Source organism: Thamnophis sirtalis, unplaced genomic scaffold (assembly GCF_051295495.1).
Source record: "Thamnophis sirtalis isolate CommonGarterSnake01/CBP01778 unplaced genomic scaffold, rThaSir2_p1.2 scaffold_5, whole genome shotgun sequence".
NCBI classification, from domain to species: domain Eukaryota; kingdom Metazoa; phylum Chordata; class Lepidosauria; order Squamata; family Natricidae; genus Thamnophis; species Thamnophis sirtalis.
The window spans coordinates 34,893,958-34,910,402 of NW_028261385.1; positions in this window are offsets into that span (position 1 = coordinate 34,893,958).

Genomic DNA, 16,445 nt, shown 5'->3' on the forward strand with positions numbered 1-16,445 from the left:
TAGTCAGAGCTGAAGAAGCTTCTTGGATGAGAAGTGAAATGGCTTCAAAGAAAAACCAGAAAGTCCAGTTGCATCTTGGAAGGGGAAAAAGCACCTTTGGGACAACCATATCCTGGATGACTGAGAATCTCCATAAACACTTAGGGCTGGAAATTCAGATGCTCAGGATGCTTTTATCAGCAGAACCGAGTGGAAACACGCCACAGATACAGAGTAACAGAAAGTAGTTTTATTCACTTACAACATTCCCTTTTGTATTTACACTTTCTGTTGATTCCGAAGTCCGTTGGTGATTTTTCCAGCCCATTCGATATGTTTGGAAGCTATTTTTTCTCATATTTTGATTTGTTGGAAGCTAAGCCAGGAAGTTTAACAATGATACTGAGCTACACTGTTAAAGAATAATGTGATTTTCATCATGTAAATGAATACAATTACGGATACATTGAACTATCTATACATTGCCGGTGAGTCATTACACAGGTCTGCAACTAAAAAGCTGTTTGATTATTTTCATCAAATTTCCATGTATTATGGTGTGCTGAAAACAAATAAAATATTGAAAAAACTCCTACATGTCATGATTTCCCACAACATGCAAAATTGTCTTCAAATTTATCATTTTTTTTAATTTTTGGTATTTTTTTTATATTATGGGTTTTTAACCAAATTTAAAGTCCAAATTACTATTAATTAATTCACATAAGGGCATTTAAGATATAAAATGCTAATAAAACCTTAAAGGATTTGTCCAAGTTATGTAAAAGAAATATAGCACTGTAATTCTGATGGTCAGCAATATATACATAAACTAAGCAAGTTTTAAGTCTGTGCTTCTAATGGTAGAAAGGGTTAATCTTTCCTGAAGAATCCAGTGGGAAGGAGACACAGGGCAGATAGCAGGAGGTCAGTGCAGGAGGCGTGGCCAGCACTGTGACGTCTCGTGTACAGACACAGAGCTGCTCTCTCCTGCATGCCACACTTGTGTACGAATCATCATCAGGTTCTTGGTTCTAGGCTGTTCACACTTTTTCATCGCAATTCATGTTAGCTCATCATTCTTCAACCATTATGTTATGGCTCCGCGAAAGTGTATTAATTTGCCAGACAGTTTCTGTTTCATCTGTGGTGAATATACAGTGTTGAAGCAACAGCAGAATATTACAGACTTTGTGAAAAAAGTATACTTTGCTTTGGACTAAAAATTGGATAAATTTTTAATTGGATAAAGTGTGCAAATGGTGTGTTGAGGACCTCCGAAACTGGTTCAAGGGTAAGAAAAAATCTTTCCATTGTGGGATTCCTATGGTATGGCGAGAGCAAAAGAACCATAGTGATGACTGTTACTTTTATTCATGCGATGTGGAAGGGTTTAATTCCAAATGGAAGCATTCTATTTCATACCCCAATCTTCACTCAGCAATTCGTCCCATGCCCCATGGCACAGATATACCAGTACCAAGCCCCCCTGCTACCTTGGAAGAGATACCTAGCTCCGATGAAGGTGAAGTCATACCTGAACCAGATGACGAATCAAGTTCTGACTTTGAAGATGATACAAGACTTTTGTATCTTGGAGCGAAGGGAAGGACGCGACAAGAGATATGAGGAAGTGACTTTATTCAGCTCATAGTAAACTGCGATTCAACGTGGCGTGGTTCGCGCCAAACATTTATATCCCCGGGTTTGAACGAGGAGCCAATGGGGCGTCGAGTAGCTCGACCAATCAGGGCAAAGATTGAACCGGCTCCGCTCGGGAACCAATCAGGAAAGAGTCCTATGTTCGCGCGCTTGTATTTCCCGCGCTAGTATTCAACACCTCTCCCCCCCCAGTCAAAGAGTTCCTTTAGGAAGGGCAAACATAGTCTTGTAGGTAGGCGGGACGGTGGCGTTCTCGTCCCGATCTTCGTGGCTCCCCAGCGGTCGTCGACGGGGGGGAAACCGCCGGCGGAGGCGTGTCCGTGGTGGGGCGGTGAACCTGCGGTGCGGCTCCGTGAGAGAGAGCTGGCCCCGGGTCCCATACCCGATGTCCATCTGTCCGGGGCGGTGTCTCCGTGGCAGCCGGAGTGTCCGGTAGCGGCCCCGTGCAGTCCGGTAGGGGTGTAGGTTCAGAGTCTCGATAAGGGCTTCGAGGAAGGGAGTAGCCGGGTGAGGCGCGCCTGTCCGGAAAGTTCGCATCGGCTTGTCTCCCGTTCCCCGGGTGGAAACGGTCCGTAGGGAAAAGAGTCAACGAGGGTGGCCCCTGCTGCGAACGGGTGTCTGAGGGGCTCGGGCCGTCTGTTTCCGCGGAAAGGCGACGCCTTAATTGGTCCACATGTCGCCTCCATTGTGTTCCGTCGGCCAGGCCGACCCTGAAGGAACAGGGGCCGGTCAGAGCTGTGATGGTTGCGGACGCCCACCGTGGATCCCCAGAAAAGGAGCGGGCCCATACAGGATCCCCTAGCTTAAACGCGTGGGAAGGGAGGGCCCCCAGGTTGCTTGGCGGATCTCCTGCGTAAAGTGGATGGAGCCTGTCTAGGGGGGTTCGCAATCTCCTACCCATCAAGAGCTCCGCGGGACTTTTATTTGTAGTTGGGCAGGGTATGGAGTGCTGGCTCAAGAGGTAGGCCGCTACTCTTTCTTGCCAGTCGCCCTGGCCCATGCGGCCCAAGGCTTCTTTCGCTGAGCGAACTGCGCGCTCCGCCCGGCCATTACTAGCTGGGTGATAGGGGGCTGTGGCCGCGTGTCTGATTCCTTGCTCGGCCAGGAATTCTTGGAACGTGGTGGAGGTAAACTGGGGCCCGTTATCGGAAACTATCACATCCGGTAACCCATGGGTAGCGAACATCTTACGGAGGGCCCTCACTGTACTCTCCGCTGTGGTGGAGGCCATGATTACCAGCTCCACCCACTTGGAGTACGCATCGACTACTATCATGAAGTTCCGGCCGTGGAAGGGGCCGGCAAAGTCGATGTGTAAACGGGACCATGGGCCTCTAGGGATCTCCCACTCACGAGGGGCGGCTGTGGTGGGATTCGGCCTAGAGTTTTGGCAGATCCTGCATCGGCCTACGTAGTCCGCAATTTCCGAGTCTAACAAGGGCCACCACACGTAGCTACGGGCTAAGGCTTTCATTCGCGCTATGCCTGGGTGGTTTTTATGGAGTGCGGGTAGGATTCGTGCTCGCAAGGCCTTGGGGATCACTACCCTATCCCCCCAGACAAGACACCCCCCGTGAAGGGCGAGTTCGGCTTGTCGCACTTTAAATGGACGGAATTCGTCCGCTACCTTTTCCATGGGCCACCCCCTCAAAACCCATGAAGCAACCTGAGATAGGACGGGGTCAGCCTTTGTGCAGGCTGCAACGTCCGCGGCCGAGACGGGGAGGTCGGATTCGGCGATGGACAGAACAGAGAGCGCGGGCACGTGGGCTGTGTCCGTCTCTGGCAGAGGGCAACGGCTCAGAGCGTCTGCGTGCCCTAGCTGTTTGCCCGGACGGTATAACAGCGTATACGAATACGCCGTTAGGAACTCCGTCCACCGAGTCATGCGGGGGGACAAAATGGGGGGAGTTGGCTTGTCCCCCGCCAGTAGCCCCAGGAGGGGCTTGTGATCCGTGACCAGGGTGAATTTCCTACCGTAGAGGTAGTCATGGAACCGCTTAATGCCGGACACTGCAGCCAGGGCCTCTTTATCGATTTGGCTGTAGTTCCGCTCCGTGGAGGAGAGTGTCCGGGAATAGAAGGCTATGGGGGCTTCTGAGCCGTTCGGGAGGACGTGGCTCAGGACCGCCCCTACGCCATAGGGGGAGGCGTCGCACGTTAGAATTAGAGGCATCCTATCGCTGTACTGGATTAGGACTGCCGATGAAGTTAAAATATCCTTTATAGCCGCGAACGCGTGTGCTTCACGGCCACCCCATTTCCAGGCCGCTGACCGGTCAAGTAGTCGGTGTAGCGGCTCAGCTAGTGACGCCTTGTGGGGGATAAAAGGGGCGTAGAAGTTTAAAAGCCCCAGGAACGCCTGTAATTCTGCCCTAGAGGTGGGTGCGGGTGCGTTTTTGATGGCGGCAACTTTGGACGGAGTGGGGTGGATGCCTTGGGCATCAATGAGGAACCCCAAGAACTCAACTTTGGGGACAGCAATTTCGCATTTGCTGCGCTTTAATTTCAGTCCTGCCTCCCTAAAACGTGTGAGGACCTCCCGCAGTGTTTTCAGGAGTTCCGAGTGGCTGGGGGCTGCGACTAGGACGTCGTCGAAGTAGGGAACGACGCCTGGGAGCCCATGGAGCAACCGCTCCATGAGGCTCTGGAAAATCCCAGGGGCAACCGAGACGCCGAATTGTAGGCGGCGGCAACGGAAGGCCCCGCGGTGGGTGACGATGGTCTGGGCTGTAGCCGCATCGTCGTCTACGGGAAGCTGCTGGTAGGCCTGTGCCATGTCTAGCTTGGCGAAAATGCGGCCCTGTCCTAAAGAGTGGAGTAGGTGCTGCACTACGGGAACAGGATACGGGTTTGCCTGCAGGGCCAAATTGATGGTCGACTTGTAGTCGGCACATATCCTCACCGATCCGTCGGGTTTGATCGGGAGGACTATGGGGGTTTCCCAACGGGCGTGATCTACGGGCTCGAGTACCCCTTGCTCGATAAGTTTATCCAGTTCAGCATCTACCTTTGCTCTCAATGCGAAAGGGACCCTGCGTGCCTTTAGCCTAACGGGAGCGACCTGGGGATCGAGGCAGAGGGAAATGGGGGTGCCCTTGTAACAACCCAACTTCCCATCGAACACATCCGCGAACTCATCTAGGACGCTATCTGCGGAGAGGGGAACTACCCTGTGCACCCCTTCTATGGTGAGGCCCAAGGCAGGGAACCATTCCAACCCCAGGAGAGCGGGCAGGTCGTTCCTGACGATTAGGACTGGAAGTTTCCCCTTAAAATTCCCGTATTCCACCCGGATGTGGAATATCCCAGCTGTGGGAATCCCATTTCCCTGGTAGTCTAGGAGGGAGACCCCGACGGGGCGCAATCTGCTCTGGGGGACCCCGGGACAAAGGCGGGAAAACAGAGCCCAAGATAGGAGAGAACGGGAAGACCCGGAGTCCACCTCCATTTGACAAAGCTGACCTTCGAGCCGGACGGCGGTGCTTATCTTGCGGCTACCAGCGGGAGCGTGGGATGCCTGGTAGACCACGCAGTCGGCGCTGGAGGGCTGGTAGGTTGAATGGCAGTCCTCAGCTCGCCTCGCGGAACGTGGCTGTTGGCGGCGTTGCGGTTGCGATGCCTGGCGCTGGTCGCTGGGCTGCATGAACGATGGGGCTGGCAGGAGAGCCCGGCAGACCCTGGCGAGGTGCCCCTCTCCTCGGCAGCGGCGGCAGACGGCAGAACGGAACGGGCAGGCTGCGCGGCTGTGGCGGCCGCCGCATCCGCGGCAAGGTGCGCTTGCGGCTGGCTGAGCGGGCGTCGGTGGTTGCTGGGGTGGCCTCCGCTTCGGCTGCGTCCTCATTTGCCCGACGGTTTCCTCCTCCTCCTCCTCCTCGTCTTCGGCAGGGGAGAAGTCGTCGATGAGGTGCGTCTGGGTGGACGGCCCCGCGGCGGCTTGCGCGGGGGGGGTCAGCTGGAGGCGTTCCATGTCGGCCGTGGATTGTTCAGATAGTTCGGCTGCTCGCGCTGTCTCCACGGCTTGCAACAGGTGATTTTGTGATTCCGGAGCATGCGGCTGCGCAATTGCACGTCGCGGACCCCGCACACAAACTGCTCCGCGAGGTTCTCCTCCAGGTCTGCAAAATCACACTGGGCGGCCACTGTGCGCAAAGCCTCCAGGAACTGGCTGATGGATTCGTTGGGCTTTTGCACTCGGCGGCGGAAAGCGAAACGGCGTGCAAATAGAGAGGGTGAGGGAGCGTAGTGGTTCCTCAGCCTGTACATCAGCTCGTCCCACCCAAGTTTGTAGGCTGGCCTCGGGGCGGCCAGGGCTCTCGCAGAGGCGAACATGGAAGGCTCACAGCAGGACAGGAAGAAACTGCATTTCTCCTCGTCGGTCTGAGCCTGGTTCTTCGAGGCGATCAGGTAACACTCGAACCGCTCCATGAACCCGTCCCATGATTCTCCTGTGGCTACGCCGAATGGCGCGAAAGGAGGAAGCGACGATGCCATCGTGGCGTGGAGGCGGAGAGAGAGAGAGACAAGGCGGAGAAAATTTCGCGTTCGCTGCCGGGGTTCTCAGTCTGAAGATAGCGTTCGAGCTGGTTCAGACGCGGTGGCAGCTGGCTGTTCTCCTCCGTGGTCGCGGGAATCGGAATCCCACCTTCGTCGCCAGTTTTGTATCTTGGAGCGAAGGGAAGGACGCGACAAGAGATATGAGGAAGTGACTTTATTCAGCTCATAGTAAACTGCGATTCAACGTGGCGTGGTTCGCGCCAAACATTTATATCCCCGGGTTTGAACGAGGAGCCAATGGGGCGTCGAGTAGCTCGACCAATCAGGGCAAAGATTGAACCGGCTCCGCTCGGGAACCAATCAGGAAAGAGTCCTATGTTCGCGCGCTTGTATTTCCCGCGCTAGTATTCAACAAAGACCAAAATTGTTTTCTCAGGAGGAGATGAATGATTTGGTAAGAGACTTGAATCTTCCCAAAGATGCTGCTGAGTTACTTGGATCAAGGCTGAAAAGCAGGAATTTATTGTTGCCAGGAGTGTCATCTTCATGGTTCAGACATTGTGAAAAGGAGTTAGTTCCTTACTTCGCCCAGGAAGACAAGTTGGTTTATTGCATCGATATCGAAGGTCTGATGGGTCAATTTAAAATCCAATATGATTCAGAGCAATGGTGTCTTTATAGATTCTTCAAAAAGAAATCTCAAAGCAGTTTTACTCCACAATGGTTTTTACGCTTCCATACCTGTAGGTCATTCCATACACTTGAAGGAAACCTACGAGAACTTGGAATTGGTTCTTCATAAACTTAAATATGAAGAACATGGTTGGCAAGTGTGTGGGGACTTGAAGGTCTTGTGCATGCTGCTCAGGCAACAAGCTGGGTATACCAAATACCCTTGTTTTCTGTGTCTATGGGACAGTCGAGACCGACAAAATCACTGGACCAAGAAGAGTTGGCAGCCGAGGGTGCTAACAGTCGGTGAAAAAAATGTCTTCTGAGAAACTTTGGTACCTTCCCATAAAATTCTTCTACCACCTCTTCACATAAAATTGGGTTTGATGAAGCAATTCGTAAAAATCACTTCCAAGAGATGGAGAATGCTTCAAATACTTGGTCACCAAGTTTCCATGCCTGTTGGAGGCAAAATTGAAGGAAGGTGTGTTCATCAGACCAGACATTAGAAGGCTTATAGTTGATCAAGAGTTTATCAATACCATGACGGATCCTCAAAAAGAGGGTCGATTGCATTTAAAGAAGTCGTACAGAAATTTTTAGGCAATAACAAAGATCCTCACTACAAAAAGATCGTCGGAAGAATGCTGAAAGACATTAAAGAGATGGAAAGGAGATACCAGGGAAAATGGAGCATTACAATGATGGCAGACTACTATTGGATGCTTCAGAGAGACATTCCAGATGCTACTCACAAGCATAAATGCACCAAGAGGAGCCTCACAGGGAAGAAAAATCGCATTTAGTGTGTGTAGGTGAGCTCATTTCAGTTCAAAAAAAGATTTTCATGAAAATATTGTAATAAAACTTTAATTTTATAAGTCTATTTCCCTTTATTTTGAGGTATTGCCTTATTTAACATAGTTACCTAAATTGTCAGGAAACGTGATGCTATATGACAAAATGGAGGTCATTTTCAGATTCAGTGCACCAAAAAACATAAAGATTACATGGAATAACCAAAACAGCTCTCAAAAAAATTTTTTTTTGCAGACCTGTGATTAGATGCTTCCCTCCCCCAACAAATAACCTTCCCCCTTTAAGGGCAAGAATATTATTTTCTTTTCATATTAAAATATCAGTTGAAATATTGGATATCTTCTGAAAAAGCAGTGCTTCAATGTACCTTGTGTTTTATCAAATACCCAAGATGAATGAAGCAAAGCAGTTTTCCCTCAGTAGCAATGAAGGACTTAACCTGGATGATAATTCCAAATTAATTTTGGAATAATGCAAAAAGCAATCAGCAGGTTTACAGAATAGGCAATTTTGGTTTTATTCTTCTATGAAAGGCCAAGATGAGGAGAAGCAAAAGCAAATAATCGAGTTACTGAAATATTTATGTTGGGGGTTTTTTTCCAATTATTTTTTTAAATTCACAATCCTCAAAGATGCTTTCTTTAGAAAAGCAGTTCCAAAGTTTCCAGATTCCTGAAAATTGATCTACAAAGTCAAATAAATATTTTAATATTTCTCAGTTTCAAGATATAATGCAGTACACATTGATAAATATAACCCCCATAAAACAAAGCTCTTGGATTTCTTAATCTCATCTTTAATTTACACCGTGTTTAAATAGGTAGCTTTTGACTTAGAGACTTCTCTAGTTCGGAGATCATCTGAATTACCAGTATTTTCAGGACTGGAATTTGAACCAAATCGTTTGGTTATTGCATAACCTCACATAATTTTTTTTTTGTCCTTGTGGTTTGTTGTGCTGAAATTTACTTTCACCTTCAGCTGTCTAGATACTTTCGTTAGAATCCAGTAGATGGTGTTGGTGTACTGTTAACCACAATAGTATATTTTGCCACATGTTGGCAAAAGTTCTGTTCCTATTTACTACCATTTTTTATGAGGAATTGGTATCTGGCAAACCATATTTTGTTTAGTAAATGAGAAAGAAATTGATTCTACATGTTTCTAATCCTTTTGTCACTTACAATTGCATATAGAAACTTCTGTTTAATGAGAATATATTAGACAAATGTCCAACTCAACTTCTAAAAAGATGTATACAACTTGTAAATATACTGGTGAGCAATCCTTCTTTTCTATAAAGTCACTTTGTGATGTTCAGGTGCAAGGTGATTATCTTCTTAAATGGAAATTCTTTGAATGTATAGGATTTAGTGCACATAAAAATCTTCCCATGAACAGTTCTATATCCAGAGTTCCTTCATTTCTGTAAAGAGCACAGCCTTAATGGAGAGAAGGAAGATATATTACCAAAGCAACAAAGAGGGAAACATAGGCTGGAGTCCAGACAATGAAAGTGGGTTGCAAATATGGGGTTCCTCAGGGATCGGTCCTGTCCACCCTCCTGTTTAACATCTACATGAAGCCACTGGGTGAGATCATTCGACGGCACTGGATAAAATACCATCAATATGCGGACGATACTCAGTTGTATCTGTCTGCCCCGTGCCAACTCAGTGAAGCGGTCGACGTGATGTGCCAGTGCCTGGAGGCTGTCAGGGTCTGGATGGGGGTTAACAAGCTTGTGCTCAATCCAGACAAGACCGAGTGGCTGTTGTGTTTCCCTCCCAAAAATTTGGTTAGTATTCCATCACTCAGGCTGGGGGGTGAAATTTTACGCCCCTCAGACAGGGCTCGCAACTTGGGAGTCCTCCTGGACCCACAGCTGACTTTAGAACATCATTTGTCGGCTGTGGCCAGGGGGGCATTTGCCCAGGTTCGCCTGGTGCACCAGTTGCGTCCCTACCTGAACCGGGAGGCACTCGCAACAGTCACTCATGCCCTCGTGACCTCAAGACTGGACTACTGCAATGCGCTTTACATGGGGCAGCCCTTAAAGAGCATTCGGAGACTTCAACTTGTCCAGAATGCAGCCGCGCGAGCGGTTGTGGCTGTACCTCGATACACCCACGTTACACCTGTCCTCCACGAGCTGCACTGGCTTCCAATCGGTCTCCGGATACGCTTCAAGGTGCTAGTTATTACTTATAAAGCCCTTCATGGTATTGGGCCTGGGTACTTGAGAGACCGCCTGCTGCCAATTACCTCCCAAAGACCCATTAGATCGCACAGGGTCGGCCTCCTCCGGGTCCCGTCTACCAGCCAATGCCATCTGGCTACGACCCGGGGGAGGGCCTTCTCTGTTGCAGCTCCGGCCCTTTGGAACGAACTCCCCACGGAGATTCGGACCCTCACCTCTCTCCCAGCCTTCCGAAAAGCCATTAAAACCTGGCTGTGTCGGCAGGCCTGGGGTTGATGAGCTCCCTTCCCCTCTCGACAGGTATGTTTGTTGGTTATTTTTAAATATTTGTCTTATTTCTGTATGTTTCCTTCCCCGTTTGAGTTGTTCGCCGCCCTGAGTCCCTGTAGGGAATAGGGCGGCATATAAATAAAACAAAACTTCAAAACTTCAAACTTCAAAAATCTTTTAGTCTGGTCTACCTTGTAGGGCTGACAACTGAAGACAACTGTTCTGGAGAACAGTTTGACTGATAACACTGTACAGAAGAGAATTATGGTACGCCAGGGTTATCAGAACCAGAAGAAGGTTAAGTAACACTCAAGTTATCTTGATTTGATTAATAAACTTCATGCCCATTTTTGGCTTTTTGAAGAGATTCTGCATCACAAATTTATTCAGATATTTATATATTTGAACTTAAATGCATTATATTTGAAAAAAAATATGAAGGATCCATTTGCTATCTTGTTTCCTATTGCATATATGGCGCATACAAAGGAGTATTTCCTGGAATGACAATCTGAACTTCATCCACCTGTATCATGCCTTCTTCTAAATGTTTCAGATAATTTTTCAATGGTTATGTAAATTAAAAGACCAATATGAAAAAATAAATCAGAAACCTGCCATCAAAAGAATAGACAGAAAATAAAATAAACTTTATCCAGTTCAGCTTATTTTTACTTATGATTGGGGTGTACCTGGAAATCGTAACTACAGAATATTTTTTTAAATGGGATTTGTTTTACCAATGGTTATATATAGTAATAGAGATAGAAATTAGAAGTTGGAAGAATACCACTATGTACAATAAAATATATTGTTATGTGGTTAATCTTTGGTGAGATTCACAGCCTTTGGGGCTGGTTGGTAGCTCAACAGCTGAGTCCTAACCAAGGACCTAGGAACTGTTAAGATAACGTCGGAGGATATAAGCTCTTCCAAGTAGGATGGTTTTTTGTAGAATCAGAATGTTCAAGTCTGATAAATTTAAAATTTCCAAATAGTAAGGTAGCCCTTTAGTTATTGCTTCAAGGGCTCCAATTACAATCGGGACAACACATGATTTCTTTTTCCACAGTTGCTCAACTTCAATTTGCAAGTCCCGGTACTTTGTGATTTTTTTTCTTGCTGTTTATCTTCAATTTGTGCATCTCCAGGTATTGCAATGTCAATGAACCATACTTTTTTCTTTTCAACTATTGTTATGTCAGGTGTGTTGTGGGCCAAGTGCCTGTCAGTCTGAATTCTGAAGTCTCACAAGATCTTGACTTTCTCATTCTCTAAAACCTTTTCAACCTGATGATTGGTTTTTGCTGTGGTTTTTGCTGTACTCAAATCCAAACTTTTGGCACAATTTCCAGTGAATAATCTTAGCAACGCGGTCATGGCGTTGTAGGTAGTCTGTGAAATTTTGCTGCATCCACTGATCAAGTGGTCGACTGTCTCGTCTTTCTCATTACAGAGGTGACATTTGCTGTTGGTGATAACATGTTGAATTTTTGCCTTCATGTAGTTTGTGGCTAAGGTTTGTTCTTGAGCTGCTAAAATAAAGCCTTCTGTTTCTTTTTTCAGTGCTCCTGATCTTAACCAGTTCCAAGTTAGCTTTTGATCAGATTTGCCTTCAATACTTTTCAAATATCAGCTATGCATAGCTTTGTTTTTCCAATTTTCAGCTCGCTTCTCAATTACTTCTTTCTTATATTCAGCTTTTGACTTAGTTTTCTTTAAAAGGCTTCCTTTATTTACTTCCTTAATTATTGATTCTTCACTTTTCTGGATGTAATCATTCAAGCTGTGTTTTTCTTCTTCCACAGTCTGTTTTACTTGTAGGAGTCCTCGACCACCGTCTGCTCTTGGTAGATATAATCGGTCAACATCACTTTTAGAGTGCAAAGCATGATTCATTGTCATAAGTTTCCTTGTTTTTTCTGTCCAAATTGTCCATCTTCATCTGGATCCAGTCAATTATTCCTGCAGAGTATCGAATCACAGGTATAGTCCAGGTATTTATGATTTTTATGATGTTTCCTCCACTCTATTTGAACTTTAATATTTTGCGACTTCATCGAATGTACTTGGCTGAAGTTAATTCCTTGACTTTATTATGCATTAAGCCTCTAAAATCCCTATTATTATTGTTATTATTATTATTATTACTATTATCACTATTATCATTATTATCACTATTATTACTATTATTGCTATTATGTATAACTAAATTGATTCAGGCAGTATACTGTTTACTAAGCACTTATGCGTGTTAAAGAAAAATGTATAAATGAAATATTTTTAAAAAAATCATAACTATTCTAAAATATTAAATGATAGACCAATTTAGCCAGTTTACTGGATGAGATACTTGAATTAATACTTTAGGCCTAGTTTTGTAGCACAACCGGTCTTAGTCATTTTGCAACATGAGTTATGCTAAGAAAGGGATGGGAAGAATGTAGCCATCTTGGTTGTCACAGCAGCTTTCAATACATACATACCGAAGTATATATTAGTATCCTATGTATACTAATAGTATAGTATTAGTATATTAATTAGTATATAATTAATGAGAGAGAGGGGGGTATTTTCTTGTTATTAGTCAGTAATAAATATTTCAACCACCACCACCCATCCCAAATCAGAACACCAAATGCAAACCGGGCAGGCACGACCTCATGGATGACCCTCACTCTGTCAAGGACCTGGAGTACTCATTTCTAATTATCTAAGTGTCACAGCTCACTGTAACAGCATTGCCAAAAAGACATTAACAGTTGTTAACCTAATTTTGTGACGCTTCTTCTCCAGTAATATTGAATTGCAAACTAGGGCATATAAAATCTTTGCTAGACCTATTCTCGAATACAGATCATCTTTCTGGAACCCGCACTACATATCAACATGAATACAATCGAATCCAGAGATATTTCACAAGAAGAGTCCTCCACTCCTCTGCTCACAACAGAATACCTTATGCCACCGGACTTAAAATTTTGAGTTTAGGCAATTTAAAACTACGCCGCCTTTTGACCTGAGCATAGTACACAAAATTATTTCCTACGGTTTCCTACCTGTCAATGACTACTTCAACTTCAACGGCAACAATAGATACAAACTTAAGGTAAACCACTCCATACTCGAATGTAGAAAATACGACTTCAATAACAGAGTGGTCAATGCCTGGAATGCACTATCTGACTCTGTGGTTTCATCCCCAAGCCCCCATAACTTTAACCTTAAACTGTCTAATGTTGACCTCACCCCATTCCTAAGAGGTCTGTAAGGGACATGCATAAGTGCACCAATGTGCCTACCATCCCTGTCCTACTGTCCCCACTTATTCATATCCATTTCCTGTATTCATAATCATGTTTATACTTATATCTGTTGTCTTATACATGCTTGAAAAAATAAATAAAATAAAATAATAAAATAAATACATCTGACATAGGTACTATTTTCCTTTGAAAAGAAGACTTTTGGTGGGCCAAATATGTGCATTTCTCAATTCTCAAGCTACATTATCTATGATTTGCATTCTGTCAAAGTGAAGCTTTTACAAAGTTATCTTTTTGCTTTTTTGCTTAGTAGTTCTGAATCCCTTCTTAGTTTGTGGAAGCAATCAATCATCAAGTCACCGTGCTAATTTATCTTTTGATATTTCTGGTAATAACAGAAAAAAGGAACACAACTATAAATACTTTTATCATCAATTACAGGTTAAATCCATTTCTGTGAAAGGGCTAATTTACCAGGAAATATAAGATTTGTTTCACTTTTAGTTTTGTCATAAGACAATAAAAGGTCATAAGACATTTGTATCTTGAAGCTATAACTGCCCTAAAAAAGAACAATGATTAATAGTAAACTATTATTTATATTATGTTATCAATAATGTAGGCTTTACAAATATTATTATCCCAAAAGTCAGCAAATTTTGAAACTCAATCCATTCTTTGCTAACTAATGCATAGGTTTAGAAAAGTAATATCATATCAATATAAAGATGTATCAATAGCAATAGCAATAGCAGTTAGACTTATATACCGCTTCATAGGGCTTTCAGCCCTCTCTAAGCGGTTTACAGAGTCAGCATATTGTCCCCAACAACAATCCGGGTCCTCATTTTACCCACCTCAGAAGGATGGAAGGCTGAGTCAACCCTGAGCCGGTGAGATTTGAACAGCCGAACTGCAGAACTGCAGCAGCTGAAGTAGCCTGCAGTGCTGCACTTAACCACTGCGCCACCTCGTCACCTTATGAACAGGGACATAAAGTAATTACAAGTCTACATGATAATCCATATATAGAAGGCCAGACACATGGAGTCTATCTCCCCATACTCACACCGCATTTGAATAGAGCAGTGGCACTAGTATTGTGCAAGTGATATTCTGTACAGGTAGCTCTTGACTTCTAAACATTTGTTTAGTGGCCATTTGAAGTTACAATGCGAGAGGTGGGAGTGGGAGGCACCGTCCTCCGGTGGTTCTCCTCCTACCTCTCGGACAGGTCGCAGTCGGTGTTGGTCGGAGGGCAGAGGTCGACCCCAAGTCCCCTCAATTATGGGGTGCCGCAGGGTTCAGTCCTGTCTCCCCTCCTATTTAATATCTACATGAAGCCGCTGGGTGAGATCATATGCCGGAACGGGATTAAATACCACCAATATGCGGACGATACGCAGCTGTATCTGTCTGCCCTGTGCCAACTCAGTGAAGCAGTAGAAGTGATGTGCCAGTGCCTGGAGGCTGTCAGGGTCTGGATGGGTGCAAACAAGCTTGCACTCAATCCCAACAAGACCGAGTGGCTATTGATGTTCCCTCCCAAAGATTGGCCAAGTATTCCACCTCTCAGACTGGGGGGTGAAATTATACGCCCCTCAGAGAGGGTTCGCAATTTGGGAGTCCTCCTGGATCCGCAGCTGACTTTAGAACACCATTTGTCGGCTGTGACCAGGGGGACTTTTGCCCAGGTTCGCCTGGTGCACCAATTGCGACCCTACCTGGATCGGGAGGCCCTTCAGATAGTCACTCACGCCCTTGTGACCTCAAGATTGGATTACTGTAACACGGTCTACATGGGGCTGCCCTTGAAGAGTGTTCGAAGACTTCAGCTAGTCCAGAACGCAGCCGCGCGAGCGATTGTGGGTGCACCCAGGTACACCCATGTTACACCTATCCTCCGCGAGTTGCACTGACTACCCATTAGTCTCCGGACTCGCTTCAAGGTGCTAGTCGTTACTTATAAAGCCCTACATGGCATCGGACCTGGGTACGTGAGAGACCGCCTCCTGCCAATTACCTCCCATAGACCGATCAGATCGCACAGACTAGGCCTTCTCCAGATCCCATCTGCCAGCCAATGTTGGCTGGTGACTCCCCGGGGAAGAGCCTTCTCTGTTGCAGCTCCAGCCCTCTGGAACGAGCTCCCCATGGAGATCAGACCCTTACTACTCTCCTGGCCTTCCGCAAAGCCACTAAGTCCTGGCTGCTCCGGCAGGTCGGGGGCTGTTGAAATAGTCAGCCCCACGGTAACTATGAATGTTGTGTATTTTAAATTGTTGTTTTGTCTATTTGTCTATTTTATCCCCTTTCCCCCGTGTATTGTAAGCCGCCCGGAGTCCTTCGGGAGTGGGTGGCATACAAGACCAATCAAATCAAATCAAATCAATCAAATCAATGCCACTGAAAAATGTGAGCTATGACCATTTTTCACACTTAATGACCATTGCAGCATCCCTATGGACATGATTAAAATTCAGATGCTTGGCAACTGGTTCATATTTAGATGGTTGCAGTGTCCTGGGGTCATGTAATCACCTTTTGCAACCATCTGACGAACAAAGTCAGTGGAGAAGCCAGGTCCACTTAACAACCATGTTACTAATTTAACAACTGCAATGATTCACTTAACTACTATGGCAAGAACAGTCGTAAAATGGGCAAAACTCACTTAAGAAATGTCTCGCTTAGCAGCATAATTTTTGGGCTTAATTGTGATTGTAACTTGAGGACTACCTGTACTGCATGTCTTCCTGCCCTAATCTAGGAGAGCTACCAAATGAGTGTCTCTCCTGTTTTCCAAAGTTGTCAAACCATGAATCATCAAAGCACTTGTAGATAACAACAGAATCCCCAAATATGGAACTTTATCATTCTATTTTCTCTGGGTTTAGGAAATCTCATTTATAGAAAATCAGAGACATAAAATGATATCTAAAACAAGTGAATTAAATTGAAAACGCTGTTTAGCTGCTTGGTGGGCAGCTCTGAAAGGTGCTTGCTTCACACAGATAGGGCTTTCTTGATAGGGTTGCTCCAGGGCAGCCTCCCCTTGGAAAATCAAGAAATTTCAAAAG